Source organism: Limulus polyphemus, unplaced genomic scaffold, assembly GCF_000517525.1.
Source record: "Limulus polyphemus unplaced genomic scaffold, Limulus_polyphemus-2.1.2 Scaffold884, whole genome shotgun sequence".
Classification (NCBI taxonomy): Eukaryota; Metazoa; Arthropoda; class Merostomata; order Xiphosura; family Limulidae; genus Limulus; species Limulus polyphemus.
Window position 1 is genome coordinate 36915 of NW_013666494.1, and position 13141 is coordinate 50055.

A 13141-nucleotide genomic window follows, 5' to 3' on the forward strand; every position below is an offset into this window, starting at 1 on the left:
TATCGAAACTCGGATTCTAGTGTTGTAAGTTCGCAGACATACCGTTGTGCCACTGGGGGCTGGTAAAGAGTAACCCAAGAGTTGGCAGTTCCCTCTATCTATTACCGTTAAATGAAGTACGACTAGCACAGTTAGCCCTCGTGTAACTTTTCGCGAAATTCAAGCCCCCCAGTAGCACAGCGGTATGTCTGCGGACTTACAACGCTAGAAACCTGGTTTCGATACCCGTGGTGGGCAGAGCACATATAGCCCATTGTGTAGCTTTGTGATGTCAAACGATACAATCGTCTCACAAAAGTTTGGCTACCAGTGTAGAAAATTTCATTAGTTGTGAAATTTAAAAGTTGATATTACTTTAAAGTTAAAAATTTATGAGATGATAAGTTTTTAGTATATCTATGAACAGTTTTTAATGTATATATCATGGTATGACAGGAACACTAAGCAAAATACGTAAAAAAACCATTAATTCAATAATTCACATCCGACTGTTTGTGAACAGTATCATACATATAGAAAGAGAGACAAAAGAAATTAAGAGATACTACGACCATACAGATAAGATAAAATTAAAGAGACGCATCCTGCTTGTAACTTTAATGCAAAATATGCAACATACCACATAGGTAGCGCTTTCGTTGTATCAAGGTACAGTTGGTAAGCATGGAAATTTACATTATTTTTCAAATATTTATCCACAGTATTTTCTAACAAACCTCCGATAGAGTTGATATAAATTCCTATAGCTATTAAGCAAGACTAGAGTAACTGCCGCAATCGATGAATTACATGGATAAAAAGCACAATGTTTCAATGTTCTCAGTCTTGGATCATTCAGAAGAATTATAGTTTACTTCTTAAAAGTATTGATGACCAGTGTTATATGATTCATATAGTGGTTAATGATTTAAGCCAATTTTGGATTTTATATTTTTTTACATTATTTGCCAATATTTCGAAAATTAATTTTGGAGTTTCAAATTTTATTTTTTTAGCTAAAATTTTAATTAATATAATAATGAAAAAATTGTTCGTCCAAATGTTTAACTTTACAGCATACAACAACAATAAATGGTATGCAAAGAAAAACCAATGTACTACTGGGCCACAATAAAAGCTACTATTTAACTCATTAACAGCAGTGTCACTACTGATAAGTGAGTCCTCTCCAAAATTTTACATGTGACTAAAAATTCTTAAATTATAGTACCAAAATTCATTGGGATCCTCTACATGTCAGAGATGCAAAATATAGTTAATGAATTTCCTAACTCATCACCTCTGCGAGTGAGAAAAAAAAAGGATCTCTTACGGTCTCTCCACGGTAACTTTTAAATTTTGTTAAGTTTTAAAGTTTAGAAATTCGTTTAATTTTTTTTATAAAATTGTTTTATTTCTCAAAAAAATAAATTATTGAAAATATTTACATAATTCCAAGTGTGTTTATCAAACCAAGCATGTATTGAACTTTTAGTGATAAACTGTTAGGTAAGTTTTAAAAATGATAATGATATATTTTCTTTAAAAACCAGTAGCTTTTTAAAATGCTTTGAAACTTTTCGTACACGAAGATAGTGTGTTGCACAAAAAAATACATTTAACATTTTTATGTTTCACTATACAGATATTGTTTCTTGGCTACACAATGAGTTATCCACGTTCTGTCCAACTCCAGGAATCGAATCCCGTACTTTAGCTGTATAAGTCCGTAAACTTATTGTTACCACTATGAGCAAATAAGATTTTGAATGACATTGCATCTTAGAATATTCATTTAGACCCAAATAACCAACTGGATAGAGAACCCCGTATGACCTATTTGTGTATATACCTTACATGTCATTTTCCCGTGTTAATTGTTGTTACTATATTACTTAACATTAGTAATATTTGTACAGCTGTTTTTAAAACTTCTTTATTTTTAAATTTGAACTTCAGTATAAAAATTTATATGATCCTATAATCATAATTTCGGGCCCCATTCATACTCTTCGCACCCCCTTAGGGGCGCGCTCCACAGTTTGCACACCACAGCGCTAGATAATAGGAGATTTGATCAAGATATTGATTTACAGAGTAGTTGTCAGAATTTAAAATATAATATTTTTTCACCAATTGTCAAAATATAAGGCTTTTACTTATACTTCTTCTGCCCACCTTCTAGAAATATCTATATTCTAGACGTCAATGTAATTTACGTGACGTTCGATAGTCTTAACATCGATGACTTATAAACACAACTTCCTACAATCGTCTGCTTCTAACTTTTATTATAAAAACAACTAAACAATAATAAAATATTCACTCACAAAAATAAATTAATCAATAATATCTAAAACTAAACAGTCTTTTATGTCATGACAGTATTACCAAATCTCTTAATGACTGATCGATGTTAAACAAAATAACGAGACTGGACACGAAGTGCATAACATCATGTAAAATCTTAACTATTATGAAGAAACACAAACACAGTGTGCGTATTTGCTCTTCTATCCAACCGTTGAAGTTGAAACCGTATATCAAATATTTAAATGTCACGTTCTTTAGTTTGCAAGAAACCTCGCATTTACCTAGAGTGACACGAACAGTCCATGTGAACAACAAAGGCACACAGAAACAAGATCACCTTAGCCAGGTATTTTAACAGATATTTGAGAACAAAATCTGATAATATGATGCGGGAAAATTTCCCCATAAATACCAGATACTTAAATGTCACGTCCTTTAGCTTGCAAGAAACCTCGCATTTACTGATCTCGCAATGTCTGTTTGCTTCATACAATTTCTGGACAGTCGAACAATTTGACACCCTATAACTTCTAGCACGGGACGAGGCATGACTCTACACAAAATACAGAGAAATTGTTTGAACAAAGCGTTGATCTGTTTCTTTTATACAAAACAGGTGTCTATGTGTGTTTTGACGAACAAATGCTCAAAATAACCTATACAGGCCAGAAAAAAACAGCTCGTACATGTTTTTCATATCATACTCTACCTTCTCTGTTACTACTCGGGTATTTACTCAATAACTACTCCATGCACGTAGACAATAACATCAATATAGAACAACGGGCACACATTTTAGCCAAGACTGTATTTTAAGAAGTTTGATTTTGTAGAAATTTATCATATATATGAATTTCTAATGACTGAACACATCTTTGTGATCCGAATGTATGAACATCTTGCATTAGAAAGGGTTGTTGCATACCCATTGTGTAAATTTAAACTGCCCTCCGGTAGCTCAATGATAATTCTCACAGTTTATAACTCTAAGCTTCGGGTTTCGATTCCTGTCATGGACAGAATACTTATAGCCCACCGTGTAGCTTTGTGGTTAATAACCAATAAACAATCTAGCTTTATGCTAAAAACTAATAAATAAGATAATTCTTACTTTTAGTTCATTCCTTCATTTGTTTCAGAATCTTCACACAAAACTACACAATGGCTACCTACGCATAGTCATCCCTATTTCTGAACGGGTAGACAAGAGATTAGGCACCCATCACCAACTGTATAATTCACGGCTAATTAAGCGAGTAATCAAATAGACTCTATAGCTCTTACTATTAACACTGAACTGGATCACTCACTGATTACTCATTGACTACTTCACTGACTTTCATTCATTGATTAACCTGTGAACTTTCTTCGATGTTAACGTCATATATTCTCTAGTAAACAATTAACTTAAAACATTGAAAACATATCTTACAATTGTATTGTTATAACGGTTTCTTTTGTTGGTCGGGTTATTTTACGTTAGAGAGTTGAATACATTATTATTTTTTTTAATTTGGAGCCACACCACATCAATGCATTCCATGTCGCCATGTCTGGTAATGGTCTGTCTGATGGCCCAAAATGAGGAGTGGGGTGTAGACCTATGTTACAAAGCTACAACACATGTCAGATGACAGCTTGATATGTCAGCTTCAATATTCAGACTGTTGTACTAATGTATGATTGGTAGAAATAAGTGAAAATTGGATGACAACACCTCCTCCCCATTAGGAAAAAATATAGATAACTTCTATATCCCATTTCAGAAATACTTTATATATTGGATATGTGTATTACAGCTTTTATATGTTTATCTTCTGTATGTATGCGTATAATATATGTGTCTGCGTGTGTGACTGTGAGGGCTACTGCTCTGGATGAGTCTTCACTGTTTGTGATTCACTTCATAATATTTCGTGAATGTCTCTCACATAACTACAAAATTTTTATAATTTGATTTAAATGCCTCTATTATTTTTTTCAGATATTTGTGGTGTAGCTCAAAATGAAAACGTAGTTTAACAGTAGTTATAAAAATGCTTAGAAGTCCTTAATATGGTTAGTCCTCTCTGGGGCACAGCTAAATCTCCAACTTTCAGGTTTTGGCTGATGTTCCTTGATGCTGTTGGTATCATCCTTCAGAATATAAGAAGTGAACGATAAGGAAGATGAGATCTACATCTTCACACGCTTCATCGAAGGATCAAACAAGACAAATTATGCAAGATGGACCCCTGTATACCTGATGGACATGTTGCAGCTACCAGATGATGTCAAAACAGCATTTATAGCTGGTCAGTTTGCTATCAAACACAAGCCATGCAAGTTTAATGCAGTGTAAAGTGACATGGGTACTGAGCAGACGATCATTCGTTGTGAAAATGGGGAACGTGGAGTCATTGGCTTAACAAGAAAAAAGCAGTAGTCCTGAGATGGACTTTGATGAGACATATTGTTGGTGAATATGCATCTGAAATGAGAGAGTGCAATGGTTTGCACAAAAATTTCAATAAGGAGCATGAACAAACCAAATCAACAACTTTCAAATGAGATTATTATGACATAAAACGCATTGTAAACTATGTTAAAGACTGCATGACAAGTTCTTTTGACATCGAGGAGCACCCAGGGGATACTCTAATCAGCATATCGAGTGGCGTATACGCAGCAAAAGAGATCACAAATTCTCTGTTAAATGTTGTTACAAGTGGGCAAAATCAATTTGAATTTTTCGTACAATCAAGACATCCGATACTTCTACCAGTATGTATTCACCATTAAAGCAGTCTGAGTTAGTTACCTTTTTTGAAACGAAGAAGAAATCAAGAATTAAAAACCAAGGATCATACATGTTATGAACTCTGAACTTATATTTCGGCGAACACTTATCATGGCTGAAGCACATAAAAAGTTAATATGGCCACAATACTTACTGTTCTAATAAAATCAGTACCAACATCACTTTTTAACGAAGACAGCACACCACGTAAGGTAAACAAAGCTGCATTGTTTCACAAACTAGAAGAACCAATAGAAGCAACAACTGATATCAGTGACTTTCAATCATCCCATAATGTCATTATACAATCAATGAATGGTGATACATATATAAAACGTGTGGAGACCTGGCCAGAATGTACCTTCTCACCTTGTTAAGAAACTTTGCAATTAGTTGTACTGTGGTAGAAGTTTTTGACCATTATAATGTTACAGACTCCATCAAAAGTGCAGAGCATTATCGACGTCAAGCCTCTGGTTCTACAGCTAAACGGTACAAAGTCCTCGGAGGTCGTCGAATTCCTCCTTGGAGAAAATTTCTTAACAACAATAAAACAAAACTTCACTGGTGTTCTTCTTCCTCGTATATCAAAGAGTATGCCACAACACAGATGAGGAGTCATCAGGAATACATTTTAGTTATAGCTGGTGGTTTTAAAGTGAGAGAAATTACTAAGGTTATAAAACATGCAAGTTATAATCGAAATAATAGTCTTACTTGCAACCCCCAGAAGTTGACATAGCCATAGCAAACAAATAATTGGGAGAAGTGGTGCCCGAGGACGAATTATTGTCAAATCATCAGATACTGGTGTGTTAGTACTCATGGCACACCACTTTTTGAAAATGAATAACAGAGAAGAGTACTGTAGCCACGCAACTTCAACATCAGACAAGCGAAGATACAAAGATATATTTCCTGCCATGCATGAATTAACTGGATGTGATACCGTTTCATCTTTCTACGAGCTTGGTAAAAAGAAAGTGGCCAAACTCCTTGATGGTACTGAATGTAGCAAATATGCACTGCTTAGGAACTTTCACAAAGGAAACCACAGTGTAAACATCAAGGCAGAAGAATCTTTAACTAATGACTTGTACGAACCTAGTAATTCAAATGCAAATACCACAACAATTAATGAGCTAAGAGTAAAGTTTACAAAGGAAAAACAGCACACGTTGTCTAAACTTCCTCCCTGTATTCCAAGCTTCATTCAGCACGTCATGCATGCCGTCTTCCAGACACAGATGTGGATACAAGCTCGTCTTCCATATCCTCAACTACCTTCTCCAGTTTTTCATGGGTTGTAGAAAGTCAGAAATGATATCACTCCTAAGTATTTCGAAGATCAGACAGCATCAGCTTTAATGGAGGAACTTCTTGTGTTTTCTCTCTACTCAGGGATTAACCTGTGATGAAGACTATAGCTGCACCGACGGAAATCTACCGTGTACAGAGTTATGTCCACGTAATGCTGGAGAGAGATTCCTCAATCTACAAACATTCCAGATAAATTGTGAAGATGTTGCTGATGACAATGATGATACATAGACCTTAAAGCAGGGAAATCAATTCTTTTGGGCTGCTTGTTGTCTTTGTACCAAAATAGATGAATAATAAATACATGAAATACATTGTATATTGTTTCTATTTAAATACATGATGTTACAGGCATGATATAGTGGTGAATTATGCTAAGTATGTTGATCACAGGTTCTGAGATGTTTCAATTGTCATACAATATACTATCGCAATACTATAAATACAAACTCTGGACAAACTAAATGTTATATTCTTATATTATTATGTATATCCTCGAATATCGTAAAATCTTGCTAGTAAAAAAATGTCGTTAATTTCGTTTGACCATGATGTGGTTTATTTATTATTTTTACAATGCTGTCCAATATGTGTTTAGTACAACAGGTTTATCATGAAAGGGGTGGTAATAAAATTTCATTTAATATATAACATATCCTTGTAACAGAGTGGTGCAACTAAGTCCTAAAAGAAGGGTCTATTTGGGGTTTGGCCACTCGCCTAGAGGTTTCCATTCAAAAGGTCCGTCATAAGGCCACCTTGTCCAAAGCATACCAAACCATAATCCATCTAGTATACGCAAATGACAGTTTTACAGCATATGTTTCAAAAGTTATATTGCACAAAACTCTATTGCTGCTGTATCTGTCAACTTCACCAGTATGGGTTCACATGGAATAGCATGAACTCCTGTTTCATTCTCCATATACTGAAGATATGTCATGATTGAAAGGAAGGTATGACTGGAATCCTTTTCTTTGAGAACCCATACTTTGTTGGCCTCATTTCAAGATAGTGATCCTTCTTGATTACGTTACATACTATACCTGGGACATGTGGACGGTTTTTGCCACTGGCCTTTGTGATGTTAGATTCTCACCCGATACAAGACACCGCTTTTCATGTGGCTGTGGTACTGCTAGTTGCACGTTTCTTTCTCTTTGGTCCTAGTTTCCCAATTGGATCCACACTTCTTTGTTTTCCAACGCCATTAATTATATGCGATTTTTAAATCTCTGACCTAAATACATCTTTATAATCCGTGTTATGAAATTTTGCATTATAAAGGGCTGATTATACCTTTCCCATTTTCAGTGGCATCACATTACCTAAAAATGCTAAGCACAAGGTCAAAATATAGCACTGATACATGCCATGACTTATTGATATGCATATTCAAAACAATTTAAATATAACATACTTATCCTAAGTATTCGGCGAAAAATAATGAAAAGTCAAGTCCATTAAATTTGTAAAATTATTCTTAATAAATATCTGTATGAGTATTTCACTTTTTGGTAGTATAATGACTTCCCTCCTTCTTGTCACTGGTGTTTTAATTGTCGTGTAGTGCACATATATTATCTAATCATAGACTGGGAAACTATTTGAAGTAATTCTAACCTCACATATGTTTTTCTGCATAGAGTATATTCTCAATATGCATTCTTTTTTGATGTTGCATTTTTTAAACTAAGCCTTTGGCCAGTGAGCGTGTGGTAAGGTGACTAAACTCTGCCTCAACAACACTATTACTAGGCCCTATTCAGAGCATTATTACCACCAGCATACAAACATTCTTAAATTCCTTCCAGGCCTGGCATGGCCAGGTGATTAGGGCGCTCGACTCGCAATCTGAGGCTCATGGGTTCGAATCCCCGTCACAAAACATGTTCGCCCTTTCAGCCATGAGGGCGTTATAATGTGATAGTCAGTCCCACTATTCCTTAGTAAAAGAGTAACCCAAGATCTGGCAGTGGGTGGTGTTGACTAGCTACCTTCCCTCTAGCCTATTACTGTTAAATTAGGGGTGGCAAGCTCAGATAGCCCTCGTGTAGCTTTGCGCAAAATTCAAAACAAACCAAACCAAAATTGTTTTCTTATGTATAGAAGCACACACTTCCAGAGACTCTTAGTTTGCACTCCATGTATGTAATACTTAACCATTCTTATGAATTATTTCCATTCTGAGCTCATCTTAGTTTTTTCAAAATTGTTCATTTTTAGTATCTCATAAAAAAGACATTTAAACACTGAGTTTCCCTAGTGGTGTTACCCCAGATTGTTGGATCTATCCAAAACATATTTTGATAAAGTTCACTCTCAAATTTCAAGAATCTTGATTCAAGACAAGTCTATTCACTTCGAATTATTGTAATTTTCAGTTTGTCTGCAGTTTTCTCAGCACGGTATACACTGTTCATTAGAGTGTAGTTGACACTGACAGTAGCGTATTTGCGTATTAGAATACTACATACCAAATGCACTGGCAGTTGTCTCAACGTGCCTTTTGAACTTTCAAGATTGTTATAGTTGTCATGAGGTCTTTCAAATTAGCAACTGATTTAGATACACTATCTTTCAATGCCAATTCAACACTATGGGAAACTCAGTAAATGCCTAGAAGCCAAAGGCAATTGTCATTTTCCAGTTTTGTCAACAATATATTGTAAACTCCAGAATTAACATTTGTTCCACTAGCTGTAGCTGAAACTATCAGGTAAGTGTACTTCTCTGCTGGAATCGAAACCTTTTCATCATCTTTGAATACATCATCTAACTCCTCTTTAGATTACTTGCATCTGCATCACCAAAACTATCAATGTCCTGTAAGGCAAAACAGAAATAAACTGGTATACCTTGCTTGACTGTTTTAATGAAAATCAGTTATTTTTCAGAGCGAGTTTTTCTTGCTTGACTTCCATCACTAAGAACCGCAAGGTTATTGTTGAACATAAAATCATTGCTACTTTCTCACGAATGGTTTCTGCAATAACATTAATAAATTATTTGACTCTATTGGCATTATCAAAATTCGAAATCAGTTATATCCAGTTTTGTTTTTTACACTTTAACTAGAGTTTGGAATGTAGCCAAAGGCTGTCCATCCACAGCAAACAATTAAGCTGTTTTAAGAAGCTTTCTGCATCTTTCCTTAGCTTGTGCATGTAGAATTACGTTTATCCGAGATAAAGAGGGGCGCTGGAAGCAGAAAGACCATCACTAGCAGTACCACTGGTACCAAGAAGTCTTCTCATCATCTTCAAGCAGCCTTTTAAAGCCTTAGAAAAATATATTTATAAACGTATAAATTTTGAATAACATACATTGTACTAAAATAATTTAATAAAATAGCAAAGCTTGAATTAATAAAATAAATGAACACCAGAATTTATATAAAAGTTAATCCTAGTGACTGATAACAATATTGTATTATATAGGCATTAAAAATTCGTAACTGAGAAATTAATTCAATTATTAGAGTTCAAATTACAAAATTGGTTATTAATTATTATCAAATTCAGTACATCAGGAAGAGCTTTAACAAATTTGATCCTGGCCTAAATTGCATTTGATGAGCAACTTTGATTTTCTCTATGGCACGAGGCCTCAAGGGTTGTCATATTAGTTGGAGGTTATCATAGTGTCGTACGGATTTCACTTTCAATAGTAAACATGTCTCTGTTTTGTTGTCAACATTCAGTAAATGGAATCTCGGTGGACAAATTGGATTTTCTTCTTCAAATGACAGCATAGGAGGAGACACTGTAATAAATATTTGCTGCAAGCTTTGGGTTCTAACAAGCTCTCACAAAACCTATTTTACGGGCGCTTATGAGCGTCAGTGCGATAGCGCCCGTCAAATGTGCCTAGATTAGCATGTCAGATTATGGATCTGACAGTCCTAGGTTCATGTCTCACCAAAGAAATTATATACTGCATACTCTGCACTTTTGGTCTGTGGGTGCATTAAAAGGGTGATAACAAATCCCTCTGTTCAGTTAGTGTAGCACAAGAGTTGGAAGTAGTTTGTGTTAACTAACTCCCTTCCATCTAGTCTATCACTTCAAAATATAAACAATTACTTATCTTTCTTTTTTATTTTATTTAAGCTTTATTTTAGAAAATTCCTTCTGGTTTGAAAATCCAAGTTTATTTGAAAAAATGGCCACCATTGCTTGATAATTGTTACAGCTCTCTTTACAAATAATATACTTAATGTTATTAAAGTTGGCCCTTTTACATGTGCGGAAAAGTGAATAGCATGTTCATCACTATGCCATCCACTCACTTTATAAAGTATTTCAAACTTTGCTTTATATGTCTCCCATGATAACATCCAATCATAGCCTGTTGATGTTTCGATTTGGGAATTTTCTTGAGTTTGCATGCCACATATTTACTCCTCTGTTACTTTATGAGGTAGTGGTGTAGATGAAAGAACCTGCAGTTATAAGTAACAGAGTAGTAGTTGTACCAGATTTAGACCACATGGGGTCTCCTATTTCATTTTGCATAGATAATTGAGTTGGGGTAAAAATTCTTGAGCAAATGCAGAGATAGGGTAGCTCATTTGAGCTTTATACTTTTTATTTTAATTTATAGATTTTTTTAATCAGAGCTTATGTTCTTTCATACCTTTTTATGGTTTTCTCGATCTCGATGTCATACTCCTTCTGTTCTTCATTCATACCCTTTTGTACTTTCTTGATGCCCTTTTGTAGTTTCTGAATGTCCTTTTGTATTTCACTGATAACCTTTTGCATTTCAGTGATTTCCTTCCTATTATTTTTTAATTTTGTTGATATAATCCTTCTGTATATTTCGTGTGGTTTACTCGATCTATTTATTCAATGAAATTCGTTGTTATATGCTTCTATAAATCATTTGTCTCGTTCTTGTAACTTTTTCATAAATTTCTGTCTCTTTCTTGAATTTATCATCTTTTCACTATGTAATTACGATCTTTTCATTGTCTTGAAATTGGCCTGGCATGGCCTGGTGGTTAAGGCGTTCAACTCGCAATCTGAGTTTCGCGGGTTCGAATTCCTGTCACTGAACATGCTCGTATTTTCAGCCGTGTGGCGTTATAATGTCGCAGTCAATCCCACTATTCGTTGGTAAAAGAGTAGCCAAAGAGTTGGCGAGGGGTGGTGTTGACTAGCTGCTTTTCTTCTAGTCTATCACTGTTAAATTAGGGACTGCTAATGCAGATAGCCCTCAAATAGCTGTGTAACTGAGAACACCTGTTTTATATATATAAACAATAAACCACTTTTGTTTCGGTGTAAGAGGAGATAATACTCTTAGTAATCACGTGACTTGTCAGCAAAAAAAGACCTGTTATGTCTCTGTTCGTTTGTTAATTTGCCGTAGAAATTCTTTCCGAGAAACTTCAGCGATAGAAGTCCTTTCTTAAATAAAACTAGTTTCTTATTTCTCGTTACAAACTTTGTAATACGCTTAATTTCCACAGTCACTTTAACTTAAACACACGCTATAATTCATAACGATTCACGCGCTTTACCGCCCGCTTGACTCAACTATCCTTGTCTATATCTTCAATCTCTCTATCTGCGATTCCAATTCAGATTAATTGTCTAGCTTTATCTGGCGTACTTATATACAGGAATAGAGGGCGTCTAGCAAATACTGGATTATTCGTGATGTTCCCCAATCCTTCTAGAAACTCATCACGTGTTACCAGGGTCACGTGACTTCCGCTGTCGTAACACTACCTCTTCCTTAGTATTGTTCGCCCCGAACAATAGTCACTTACATTAAACCAATACATAATTAAGAATAACTTAATTAAATGTACAGAATTTACAAACACCAAATTAGAATACAACAAAGTCTCTTAACTTTACAGGACATATCTTCTTCCGTACTGGTCTCTGTCTCGTTGGCTTCTGCTTCACGTAAAGTTCATCTGCTCCATCAGGAAATGTCCTATGATTGGTAATAGTCACATCAGTGGCAGTAACTTCATCAAGGGCTTCACTGTTTCCCTTCTCAAAACCGAGTAGAATTTCTTCTTCGACAGTGGCTTTTCCAGGTGACACGTCTTCAGTGGCGTCTTTTTGTTCCATTGTTCACTTCGTCCCAAATGAAATGTCCTGGACCATGATAATGCCAAATCCTGTTGACATGCACCACCTTTGGTTTACCTCGCTGACCAAATTTTATTCAGAAAGTCACGTCTGAGAGACGATCCATTATGTCATATGGGCCTTCCCATGGAGAAGACAACTTAGGAGACTTCCCTTTGGTCTTCCTGGGATTATACAACCACACCTTTCTCCTAGTACAAAGCTGACTTCAGCATAGCTTCATCGAATCAACTGACGTTTTCAAGTTTGAACGCACTTGATGGTGAATATTATACATCCTTTCCGATAACACTTTCACGAACTCGGACACATTTTCAGGCAACTCTTCATAAGGTGGGCGTCCTGTTAACAGATCCACTGGCAACAAAAGCTCCCGACCAAACATCAGCTTTGATGGAGTGTATCCAGTGGCTTCATGCTCTGCTGTTCTATAGGCTGTCAACAGTGGAGGGAGTAAGACATCCCAGTCATCTTGGCGGCTATTACAAAACTTTGTCAATTCCTGTCCCAGTGTCCAGTTGTACATTTATACCATCCCATCAGACTGTGGGTGATATGGCGTTGCTCTGGTCTTTCGTATGCCAAACAACTTGCAGCATTCGTGGAACACAGCTGATTCGAAGTTACGACCTTGATC